Source organism: Bos indicus, chromosome 12 (genome assembly GCF_029378745.1).
Source record: "Bos indicus isolate NIAB-ARS_2022 breed Sahiwal x Tharparkar chromosome 12, NIAB-ARS_B.indTharparkar_mat_pri_1.0, whole genome shotgun sequence".
Taxonomy (NCBI): Eukaryota; Metazoa; Chordata; class Mammalia; order Artiodactyla; family Bovidae; genus Bos; species Bos indicus.
The window spans coordinates 51,813,107-51,825,302 of record NC_091771.1 but is presented as its reverse complement, the minus strand read 5'-3'; positions in this window follow the sequence as shown (position 1 = coordinate 51,825,302).

The following is a 12,196-nucleotide window of genomic DNA, read 5'->3' as shown; positions in this document are numbered from 1 at the left end:
TTGATGTCTACTATGAGAAAAAGGAGCTTGGCGAATAAAGACAAACTAGGTTAATTTGAGTTTCACAGTTCTTTCTTTTTTATGTCAGGGTCTCAAGGACAGTTGACAAAATTCATATGACTATGTTCCCACCAAGGGGATAAAATTTTAGTAATTGAAATATGCACAAATGCTTATTTATAATATTTCCAATTATTTCTCCTTGCCACTATCATCAACTAAACTATAAGCTATATAATTAAAACTAGTTTCCACGATATATATTTTTAAATGCTCAGTTATTAATTTATTGTGTGTCCAAAGTGTGTGGAATACTGTATTATGTTTATGACATCTGTCGCTTGAAGAAAAGAGAATTTCAGAGTAGCTATTTACAGGTACCTCCAAGTTCTTGAAATACTCTTAGTGAAATACAACTTCTTGCTTAAGAAAGCAGCACTCTTTTGCTCAAATGTGTTAGTAGACTGAGATAAGTAATATTTAAATAAACTCTCAGTTCAGTTCAGTTCAGTTGCTCAGTCATGTCCGACTCTTTACGACCCTATGGACTGCAGCATGCCGGGCTTCCCTGTCCATCACCAACTCTCGGAGCTTACTCAAACTCATGTTCATTGAGTCAGTGATGCCATTGAACCATCTCATCCTGTTGTCCCCTTCTCCTCCTGCCTTAAATAAACTCTTAGATCAGCTAAAAAATGCTATTTTAACCTGCATATTTTACCATACATGCTTTGGGTATCTGTGAAAAGTTTAGAAAGTATTGGATCTTTTTCTAAATTCTTGCATATGTTGATCATCTATGCCTTTCTTGGGAAAATATTCAAATAGATTAAGTTGACTCAAATCTGTAACTGACATACACGACAAACACCATCACGGGAATTAAAGATGCCATCATTTAAGATGCCTGAAGTGTGTTTTAAAAAAATCTGGCTGAAATAGTTGACTACTTCCCCGAAGACTTCCAGTCAGCTCCCTGGTGGGCGCAGCTGATACCTTTTACCACTAGGTGTCACTCTTCCTCCATCACACATGAATCTAGAGTTCAAAAGCACTGTTGTGCATGCAAAACCAACAGACTTCTCTATCTCCTGTCTACTGTTTAAACACAAGATGCAACTTTACCCCCAATATTTACTCATCATTGTAACCATATAAGCACTCAGCACAGTAGAAAGTGAAGTTTATTTCTGCTTTCTGTAGTATCATCCCACACCAGGTGTCCAAAAACTAAAGACTGTCAATACCTCCGTGCTGTGTGCTGTGCTTAGTCGCTCAGTCGTGTCCGACTCTTGCGACCCCATGGACTGTAGCCTTCCAGGCTCCTCTGTCCTTGGGGATTCTCCAGGCAAGAATACTGGAGTGGGTTGCCATGCCCTCCTCCAGGGGATCTTTCCGACCCAGGGATCGAACCCAGGTCTCCCACATTGCTGGAAGATTCTTTACGTCTGATCCTTCAGGGAAGCCCCATCAATACCTCTCAGTTCAGTTCAGTCACTCAGTCGTGTCCGACTCTTTGCGACCCCATGAATCGCAGCAGCCAGGCCTCCCTGTCCATCACCAACTCCCGGAGTTCACTCAGACTCACATCCATCGAGTCAGTGATGCCATCCAGCCATCTCATCCTCTGTCGTCCCCTTCTCCTCCTGCCCCCAATCCCTCCCAGCATCAGGGTCTTTTCCAATGAGTTGACTCTTTGCATGAGGTGGCCAAAGTACTGAAGTTTCAGCTTTGGCATCAGTCCTTCCAAAGAACACCCAGGACTGATCTCCTTCAGAATGGACTGGTTGGATCTCCTTGTAGTTCAAGGCCTCTAGTTGTTGTTAATTCTTCTTAATGGAAGGAAGTGACCGGATTATAATCTCATTACGAAGACAGTTGACCTGCCCATGATTTCTCCCTGAAACGGTGATATATTGTATCTAAACAATTCTACATGTAAGATGATAAAAGTACAAAATTCTCAGTTATTAGTTATGTATTATTAATTAACCAAAGGTATTGATATATTGTACATATCTAAGAAGGAGGGAAATGTATAGAATCTGTTTATAGTGTCCTGCTACATGTTTTGAGATAGAAGATAACTTTTTGTTTAACTTTCTTAGAAGCATTTCTCCCACCTTCTGCCTGTGAATGCACAGTAAATATTTTTAAAGATGAAGAAGATATAAACTACCCTCATATTTATGTCCACTGGGTCCTTTTGAGAAAAGAATCACATTTTACTAAGCCATCTGATTTTAAATTCATCTATTCTAAATATTTCTATAAAGAAAGCTGAGCACCGAAGAATTGATGCTTTTGAACTGTGGTGTTGGAGAAGACTCTTGAGAGTCCCTTGGACTGCAAGGAGACCCAACCAGTCCATCCTAAAGGAGATCAATAATGGGTGTTCACTGAAAGGACTGATGTTGAAGCTGAAATTCCAATACTTTGGCCACCTGATGTGAAGAGCTGACTCTGTGAAAAGACCCTGATGCTGGGGAAGATTGAGGGCAGGATGAGAAGGGAACGACAGAGGATGAGATGGTTGGATGGCATTACCGACTCAATGGACGTGAGTTTGGGTAAACTCCGGGAGTTGATGATGGACAGGGAGGCCTGGCGTGCTGCGATTCATGGAGTCGCAAAGAGTTGGACATGACTGAGCAACTGAACTGAACTGATTCTAAATATTGAAATTTAAAAATTTTCTCTCCCCAATGGATAAAAAAATGAGGCAGGACATAATTAGAAGCTAAATACATTCACTGTGATCTAAAAATTAAAACAAGCCAAATTAGATACTTGGAACATATATAATCACTTCTTCCCTCAGATACACCCATCCATAGTAGTTCATTCACTATCTCATTCATTCACTTACTCATTGAACAAACTTTTAGTTGGGTGAGCTCATATATTTCAGTTTCAAAAATGAAATGAAATGACCTTTTTTTGTGTGGAAGCTTGAGGTTTAAGGTGAAATACAGTCTGGTGGCTCAGATGGTAAAGAGTCCGCCTGCAATGTGGGAGACCTGGGTTTGACCCCTGGATTGGGAAGATCTCCCGGAAGAGGGCATGGCAACCCACTCCAGTATTCTTGACTGGAGAATCCCATGGACAGAGGAGCCTGGCAGGCTATGGTCCACGGGGTTGCAAAGAGTCAGACATGACTGACTGACTAAGCGAGGGGCTGGTGAGGACAAGGAGAGTCAGATTTGTAAACATAAACCTGGCACTGCGTGACAGCTCACAGGATCATCTTTTATTTGGGCATAACAACAAGATATGAATATACGGATCTTTTGGTGACTCAGCACATCTTGGGACTAAGTGGATGAAAATGTCCCACTGACTGGATAGGTGTGTTGCTGACCTTGGTGCTTGCCTACTGTCCACTGCCTGCTAGTCCTCTGGGTAGATTGCTCCCACCTGCCCAACCACTGGGTGTGGCCACAGGACTAAGTTTCGGCCAAAGAGACTGATGTGAAACATTGGATGGCACCTTTGGGACAGCTGAACTGCCACTGTTGCCTGCCTTCCTCTTGTTCACCAGCATGTGCCAAGGTCAGGAGTGGTGAGATCTGCCCCCATTCACTATAATGGGGTCAAGGGTAGGCTGGGAATAAAACCAACACTGGTTTATGTTTTTTTATAAAATATTATCTATTGCTATTTTGTTAATTAATTAATTAGTTTACTCATTTGTCTGTGTTGGGTCTTTCATTGCCGTACTTGGGCCTCTCCAGCTGCAGTGAGCGGGCCCCTCTTGTTGTGATGTGGTGTGTGGGCCCAGCTGCCCTGAGGCATGTGGGATCCTAGTTCCCTGACCAGGGGTTGAACCCATGTCCCCCACATTGGAAGGCAGATTCTCAACCACTGGACCCCCAGGGAAGTCCCTGGTTTTTGGTGTACTCAAATCTGTTGCACTGAGATTCCCTGTGAAGTACCTATTTTGATCATAGGCATAAGCATCTACTTTTTGTTCTAACTTTGGAAATAGGACATTAGTTTTCAGCCAGACAGAAATAAAGAGAAACAACACAATGATCAAACCTGGCAATCAACCTCTTTCACCCAAGCAAGAGTGCAAGTCACCAACAAAGGTTATTAATACTTTTGAAGGTCAAAAGAGGACTTCAGTGGAAGGAATGTTGATTAATGCAGGAGAAGCTGGAAAGGCTCTGCTCTCATGGTGGACTCAGAGCTGTGGGCTTCAGACACGTGATGTTAGAAAAGGAGGCTAAAGAGATGCTGAGAGACTGTAAAGGCAAAAGGCGGGAAACGATCTTCCCTTTATTCCCTCTTGGTTGGAAACCCCATTATATGCTCTGCTGGCTCCCTGAACTCCTCCTTTGAGGAGAAAAGAATATTGAAGAGTAATCCCATGTCTGTTTAGTGCTATTTTCAGCAGCCCCTACTCATGGCCTCATTTCCCTCCTTGAACAGGTTGGATTTATTTCATCATTTTAATCCCTCCCTTGGCTATACCTTCAACTTCCTCCCTGGGTAAATCCAACTCTTAGCTTCACCTGAGTAGCTGGAAATAGCTGGGGGAACAAAACATATGCCTTTTGATGTTGCTGTACAGGATGCATTGTTATTGCCTTATCCTGCTGACAGGACAAAAAAAAAAGTTGTTCACTAGTTCTCTGGATTGAATATCTGAAGGTTTGATCAGAATATTTAAATACCTAACACATGCTAGTATATATTTAGCTTTCCTAAAGTGCTCTGACAAAGCATTCAGGGATAATTGTTTGGTAGGTTGAAGTTGTGTATAACTCAGGAATAATACTGAATAAAAAATACAGCTTATTTGAAGCTTATCAAATAAGTGGCTTTTCCAGTGTTTTTAAAAGATGTTCAGTTTTAAGGAAGCTGAATATGCATACATTATTCTATAATATTCTTATTGTTTAATAAACTCTTTCTAGGTGGTATAAAGGAAATTTTTCATTAAGTCCAGGTTATTTTTTTAATTAGTCGAGTTCATTCATTCATTTGACCAGTATTTGTTGAGCACACGTTATGAACGTGATAAACATGGAGTTGTTTATTGTCAAATTAGCGTGTGTTCTGTCTGCATTCTTTGCTGGGGGCAGGGATTCTGCCTGCCTTGGACAGAGCTGTAGACCTGGAACTCAACACACAGCGCTTTATGTGTGACAGGCACTCGTGCCTCATGGGGAGGGTGATGAGACTGTTTCAGCGAAAGGGATCACATTAAATAGGGTAGGATTAAGTTAGAATTCCAGTTGGGGTAGTGTCCCTCATTGGGACTATTCCTGAGATAAATGAAAGCTATTTCTTTCTACTGGTAGTATCTCTATGGATGAGAAATTTGTAAGCAATTATGAACCCCAGGGAAGCCTGGCATGTTACAGTCCATGGGGCCACAAAGAGTTGGACGTGACTTAGCGACAGAACAACAGCAAGTGGATGGGATATTTGTAAACGATTATGAATGCACGGTGGTAGACCATTTTGGGGGGCACAGACCAAGGGTAAATAACCAGAAGGTGATGAAATTTTGACTGTTTCATTTGAAAAATTATTAAAATAGATTTTATTTCTTTTTTCTGCTGTTTCATAATTTAGCTATTCTCTACTTAATATACATGTATGAATTCCTCAACCCCTTATGGTTTTGCTATTACAAACAGTTATCACTGTATGTATATCTTTTGCACATGGGCCAATATTTCTTCATGTTGGGTTTCTGGAAGTGAAATTGCTGGGGTAGGGGAATATATTATTTTAATTGAAGTGTTCAGTCGCTCAGTTGTGTCCAACTCTTTGCGACCCCATGAATCGCAGCACACCAGGCCTCCCTGTTCATCACCAACTCCCGGAGTTTACCCAAACCCATGTCCATCGAGTCAGTGATGCCATCCGGCCATCTCATCCTCTGTCGACCCCTTCTCCTCCCGCCCTCAATCTTTCCTAGCATCAGGGTCTTTTCCAGTGAGTCAGCTCTTCGCATCAGGTGGCCAAAGTACTGGAGTTTCAGCTTCAATATCAGTCTTTCCAATGAACACCCAGGACTGATCTCCTTTATGATAGACTGGTTGGATCTCCTTGCAGTCCAAGGGACTCTCAAGAATCTTCTCCAACATCACAGTTCAAAAGTATCAATTCTTCAGTGCTCAGCTTTCTTTATAGTCCAACTCTTACATCCATACATGACCACTGGAAAAACCATAGGCTTGACTAGACGGACCTTTGTTGGCAAAGTAATGTCTCTGCTTTTCAATATGCTGTCTAGGTTCGTCATAACTTTCCTTCCAAGGAGTAAATGTCTTTTAATTTCATGGCTGCATTCACCATCTGCAGTGATTTTGGAGCCCCCCAAAATAAAGTCAGCCACTGTTTCCCCATCTACCTGCCATGAAGTGATGGGACCAGATGCCATGATCTTAGGTTTCTGAATGTTGAGCTTTAAGCCAACTTTTTCACTCTCCTCTTTCACTTTCATCAAGAGGCTCTTTAGTTCTTCTTCACTTTCTGCCATAAGGGTGGTGTCATCTTTATATCTGAGGTTATTGATATTTCTCCTGGCGATCTTGATTCCAGCTTGTGCTTCCTCCAGTCCAGCGTTTCTCATCATGATGTACTCTGCATAAAAGTTAAATAAGCAGGGTGACAATATACAGCCTTGACATACTCCTTTTCTTATTTGGAACCAGTCTGTTGTTCCATGTCCAGTTCTAATTGTTGCTTCCTGACCTGCATACAGGTTTCTCAAGAGGCAGGTCAGGTGGTCTGATATTCCCAACTCTTTCAGAATTTTCCACAGTTTATTGTGATCCACACAGTCAAAGGCTTTGGCATAGTCAATAAAGCAGAAATAGATGTTTTTCTGGAACTCTCTTGCTTTTTCCATGATCCAGTGGATGTTGGCAATTATCTCTGGTTCCTGGAAGTTCATGGTTTATGTATTGCTGAAGCCTAGCTTGGAGAATTTTAAGCATTACTTTACTAGCATGTGAGATGAGTGCAATTGTGTGGTAGTTTTAACATTCTTTGGCATTGCCTTTCTTTGGGATTGGAATGAAAACTGACCTTTTCCAATCCTGTGGCCACTGCTGAGTTTTCCAAATTTGCTGGCATATTGAGTGCAGTACTTTCACAGAATCATCTTTTAGGATTGGAAACAGATAATCTAGAATTCCATCAACTCCACTAGCTTTGTTCATAGTGATGCTTCCTAAGGCCCACTTCACTTTGCATCCCAGGACGTCTGGCTCTAGGTGGGTGATCACACCATCATGGTTATCTGCGCCATGAAGATCCTTTTTGTATAGTTTTTCCGTGTATTCTTGCCACCTCTTCCTAATATCTTCTGCTTCTGTTAGATCTATACCATTTCTGTCCTTTATTGTGCCCATCTTTGCATGAAATGTTCCCTTGGTATCTCTAATTTTCTTGTAGGGAACTCTAGTCTTTCCCATTCTGTTGTTTTCCTCTACTTCTTTGCATTGATCACTGAGGAAGGCTTTCTTATCTCTCCTTGCTATTCTTTGGAACTCTGCATTCAAATGGGTATATATTTCCTTTTCTCCTTTGCTTTTGCTTCCCGTCTTTTCACAGCTATTTGTAAGGCCTCCTCAGACAGCCATTTTGCTTTTTTGAATTTCTTTTTCTTGGGGATGGTCTTGATTCCTGTCTGCTGTACAATGTCTTGAACCTCCATCCATAGTTCATCAGGCACTCTATCAGATCTAGTCCCTTAAATCTATTTCTCACTTCCACTGTATAATCATAAGGGATTGGATTATAAGTGTAGTTGATTTATAATTTTATGCTAGTTTCTGGTGTACAGCAAGGTGATTCAGATATATATATATATATATATATATATATATACACACACACACACACATACACATAATCTTTTTCATGTTCTTTTCCATTATGGTTTATTACAAGATATTGAATATAGTTCCTTGTGTTATACAGTAGGACCTTGTTGTTTATCTATTTGATATATAGTACTTTGTATCTGCTAATCTCCCCAAGGGATATGTCATAAATTTGCATGTCATGTTTGCGAAGGAGCCATGCTAATCTTCTCCTGTTGTTCCAGTGTTTGTTTAGCATATGTGCTTCTGAAGTGAGCACTAGAAAAGTTTTAAGTGTGAAGAAAAATTGAATAGAAAGTGTAGATCCTGAAAATGGGAGACAAAGGTTGGAAAGAAACAACACCTGTTGTGCTCTGAAATTGTAGAATCTTAGAAAGTAGAGATCACTTAGTATAGCTTCTTGCATCATGCATCCCTTCTCTGTCCCCCATCTTTGAGGTCTATAGCTTAGATCTACAGTAGGAATGGGAACCCACTTTTGTTGAAGTGGCCTTTCTGATCAGTGGGTGGCACTAGTTGTTCAAAGGTTTTTCTTAAGCTAAACTTGAACTTTTCCTTTTAATAACATATATCTGTAGCTTCCAGTTTTGCCCTTTAGTTTTGGAAAGAATACAGCTGCCATGCTGCCTCTAATACTACTTCCTTCTATGCTATTCTACTGTATTCTAGGCTAATATAATAAAAAAACAACTCTTTGTCATTTTAGATCTGCTATATTATTTTTAGATTTCTCACAACCTTGTTTATACTCTGCGAAAATACACTCTTGCCTATTAAAATAACACTTTTTCTTTACTTATTGCCTTTCTCATTTGTGATAAGAACACTGAACATAAGATTTACCTCTTAGCAAAATTTTAAGCACGAAATACAGTGTCGTGAACTATACGATGTTGTGCTGTAGATCTTCAGGACATCATCTCATCACTTAACAACCAAAATATTGTGCCATTTGACGAATACCTCCCTGCTCCTCCCTCCTCCCAGCCCCTGGGAAATGCATTCTGCTCTCTGCTTCTATGAGTTTGACTATTTTAGATTCCTTATATAGCTAATATTATGTAGTATTTGTCCTTCTGTGTCTGGCTTCTTTTACTTAGTCTAGTGTTCTCCAGGCTCATCCATGTTTTCCCCCAAATGCCATGATTTCCTTCTTTTTTAAACCTGAATAATATTCCACTGTGTATATATATATACACCATCTTTTCTTTATCTGTTGATGAACATTTAGGCAATAAAAGCAAAAATAGACAAACGGGAGTACATCAAAATAAAAACTTCACAGCAAAGGAAAAAGTCATCAAAATTAAAAGGCAACCAACACAAAGGAAGAAAATATTGGTAAATCATATATCTGGTAAGAGGTTAATGTCCAAAATATATGAGAAACTTATTTACTTCAAGAGCAAAAAAACACAAATAACCCACCTAAAAAGTGTGCAAAGGAATTGAATAGATTTTTCTCCAGAGAAGACATGCAGATGGCCGAGAAGTATATGAAAAGATACTCAGAATCATTAATCATCAGAGACACGCAAATCAAGACCACAGTGAAGGAACTCTAAGGAAAAAGATGTCTGTAATAAAACCTACGTAAATACCAGATGTAGTTTTATTGTCAGTTATTGTGTTTTTATTATTGCATGCTCAGCTTTTCTCTGCAACATAAGAGGTCTGACTTGAGGCCTTTTTCTGCCTTTCTAAGGCCCTTTCCAACCTTTAAAAGCTATTGTATCTGGGTGTGTGTGCATGTGTGTGTTGCAGGCACACCATCTTACTGGCTTCTTGAACTTGCAGTTGATGCCGAGTCCCAGATAATTTTTCACATGAACTTCTGCTAAGCTGCATTTTAATCAGCTCTGTGACTTTACATTTATCCTTATTATATCCTCCCGTTTGTTTCTTTTTGTTACTGAAGCCCATGTGGATGACTTTGAACGTCCGTTCTCTATCTGTTGGATTGGTTAGCGCACTAAGATCTGTGTCATCTATACATTTTGCTAGCATGATTCTACATATGCATTTAATTTTTATTTTGGTTTATTTAATTTTGATTAATTTAATTGTTGATAAAACAAAAATTCAGTAGTTAAGAGCTAAAACAGAATCTTATTTCTAGCTTTTTTCTTCAGTTTGACATGCTTCCATTCATCAACAATCTTTAAATAGACCTATCTTATCGACAATGTGTCCATCTAATTGGGACTGTTATCCACCTTACACTTCTCTAAATTGTCCAAAAAGATATCATGAATGAACTGTGACATCCTTGCAAAAATATAATACACTGTGTCTACAGTATCACCACACTTCATGAGATTAACAATGCCATCCAAGAAGGGCAAATGTTTTGTCTGACCTGACTTACTCAGGCTGTGCTCATACTGTCTCCAGAAGGCAGTTTCTCTCTCTCTCAAAAGCTCAGAACCGGTTTACTTAATCATCCATTCTGGAGTTGTTAACGGGAGGAATGTTAAGTTTTCTAGCGTCGATATTCTGGGAACCATCTTTTCTCTCTCCTTGGAAAGCAGAACATTTGATTGTCTCCTTTATGACTAGAAAAGATCAATCCTTTGACATGCTGTTCATATAGAGCCTAGAGATGGAAGACAGAAAGATCAATGGGTGCTATGCCATGTAAGTGCTCAGTCATGTCCGATTCTTTTGCGATCCCATTGGCTGTATCCTGTCAGGCTCCTCTGTTCATGGGATTTTTCAAGCAAGAGTGCTGGAGTGGATTGCCATTTCCTCCTCCAGGGGATCTTCTTGACCCAGGGATCGAACCTAAGTCTTCTGTGTCTCCTGCATTGCAGGCAGATTCTTTACCTGCTGTGCCATTGGGGAAGATAGCTGTAGGGTGAGGGAAAGGTGAATTTTGGAGAGAATGCAGGCATTGTCAGTTTAGTTAGAAAATCCTTTCTTCTTCTATGATTGTTTCTTGTCTTTTTTAACAGAATCATTCATAAATGATACATAGTTCAGTTCAGTTCAGTTGCTCAGTCGTGTCCAACTCTTTGCGACCCCATGAATCGCAGCATGCCAGGCCTCCCTGTCCATCACCAACTCCCAGAGTTTACTCAAACTCATGTCCATTGAGTCGGTGATGCCATCCAGCCATCTCATCCTCTGTCGTCCCCTTCTCCTCTTGCCCCCAATCCCTCCCAGAATCAGGGTCTTTTCCAATGAGTCAACTCTTTGCATGAGGTGGCCAAAGTATTGGAGTTTCAGCTTTAGCATTAGTCCTTCCAGTGAACACCCAGGACTGATCTCCTTTAGAATGGACTGGTTGGATCTCCTTGCAGTCCAAGGGACTCTCAAGAGTCTTCTCCAACACCACAGTTCAAAAGCATCAATTCTTCGGTGCTCAGCTTTCTTCACAGTCCAACTCTCACATCCATACATGACCACTGGAAAAACCATGGCCTTGACTAGACGGACCTTTTTTGGCAAAGTAATGTCTCTGCTTTTGAATATGCTATCTGCTGCTGCTGCTGCTGCTGCTGCATCGCTTCAGTCGTGTCCGACTCTGTGCGACCCCATAGACGGAAGTTCACCAGGCTCCCCTGTCCTTGGGATTCTCCAGGCAAGAGCACTGGAGTGGGTTGCCATTTCCTTCTCCAATGCATGAAAGTGAAAAGTGAAAGGGAAGTCGCTCAGTTGTGTCCAACTCCCAGTGACCCCCATGGACTGCAGCCCACCAGGCTCCTCTGTCCATAGGATTTTCCAGGCAAGAGTACTGGAGTGGGGTGCCATTGCCTTCTCCGAATATGCTATCTAGGTTGGTTATAACTTTCCTTCCAAGGAGTAAGTGTCTTTTAATTTCATGGCTGCAATCATCATCTACAGTGATTTTGGAGCCCCCCAAAATAAAGTCTGACACTGTTCCCACTGTTTCCCCATCTATTTGCCATGAAGTGATGGGACCAGATGCCATGCTCTTAATTTTCTGAATGTTGAGCTTTAGGCCAACCTTTTCACTCTCCTCTTTCACTTTCATCAAGAGGCTTTTTAGTTCCTCTTCACTTTCTGCCATAAGGGTGGTGTCACCTGCATATCTGAGGTTATTGATATTTCTCCCAGCGATCTTGATTCCAGCTTGTGCTTCTTCCAGCCCAGCATTTCCCTGCATAGAAGTTAAATAAGCAGGGAGACAATATACAGCCTTGATGTACTCCTTTTCCTATTTGGAACCAGTCTGTTGTTCCATGTCCAGTTCTGACTATTGCTTCCTGACCTACATATAGGTTTCTCAAGAGGCAGGTCAGGTGGTCTGGTATTCCCATCTCATTCAGAATTTTCCACATCTCTAGTTTAATGTGATACATAGTAGATTAATAAATAAAGAA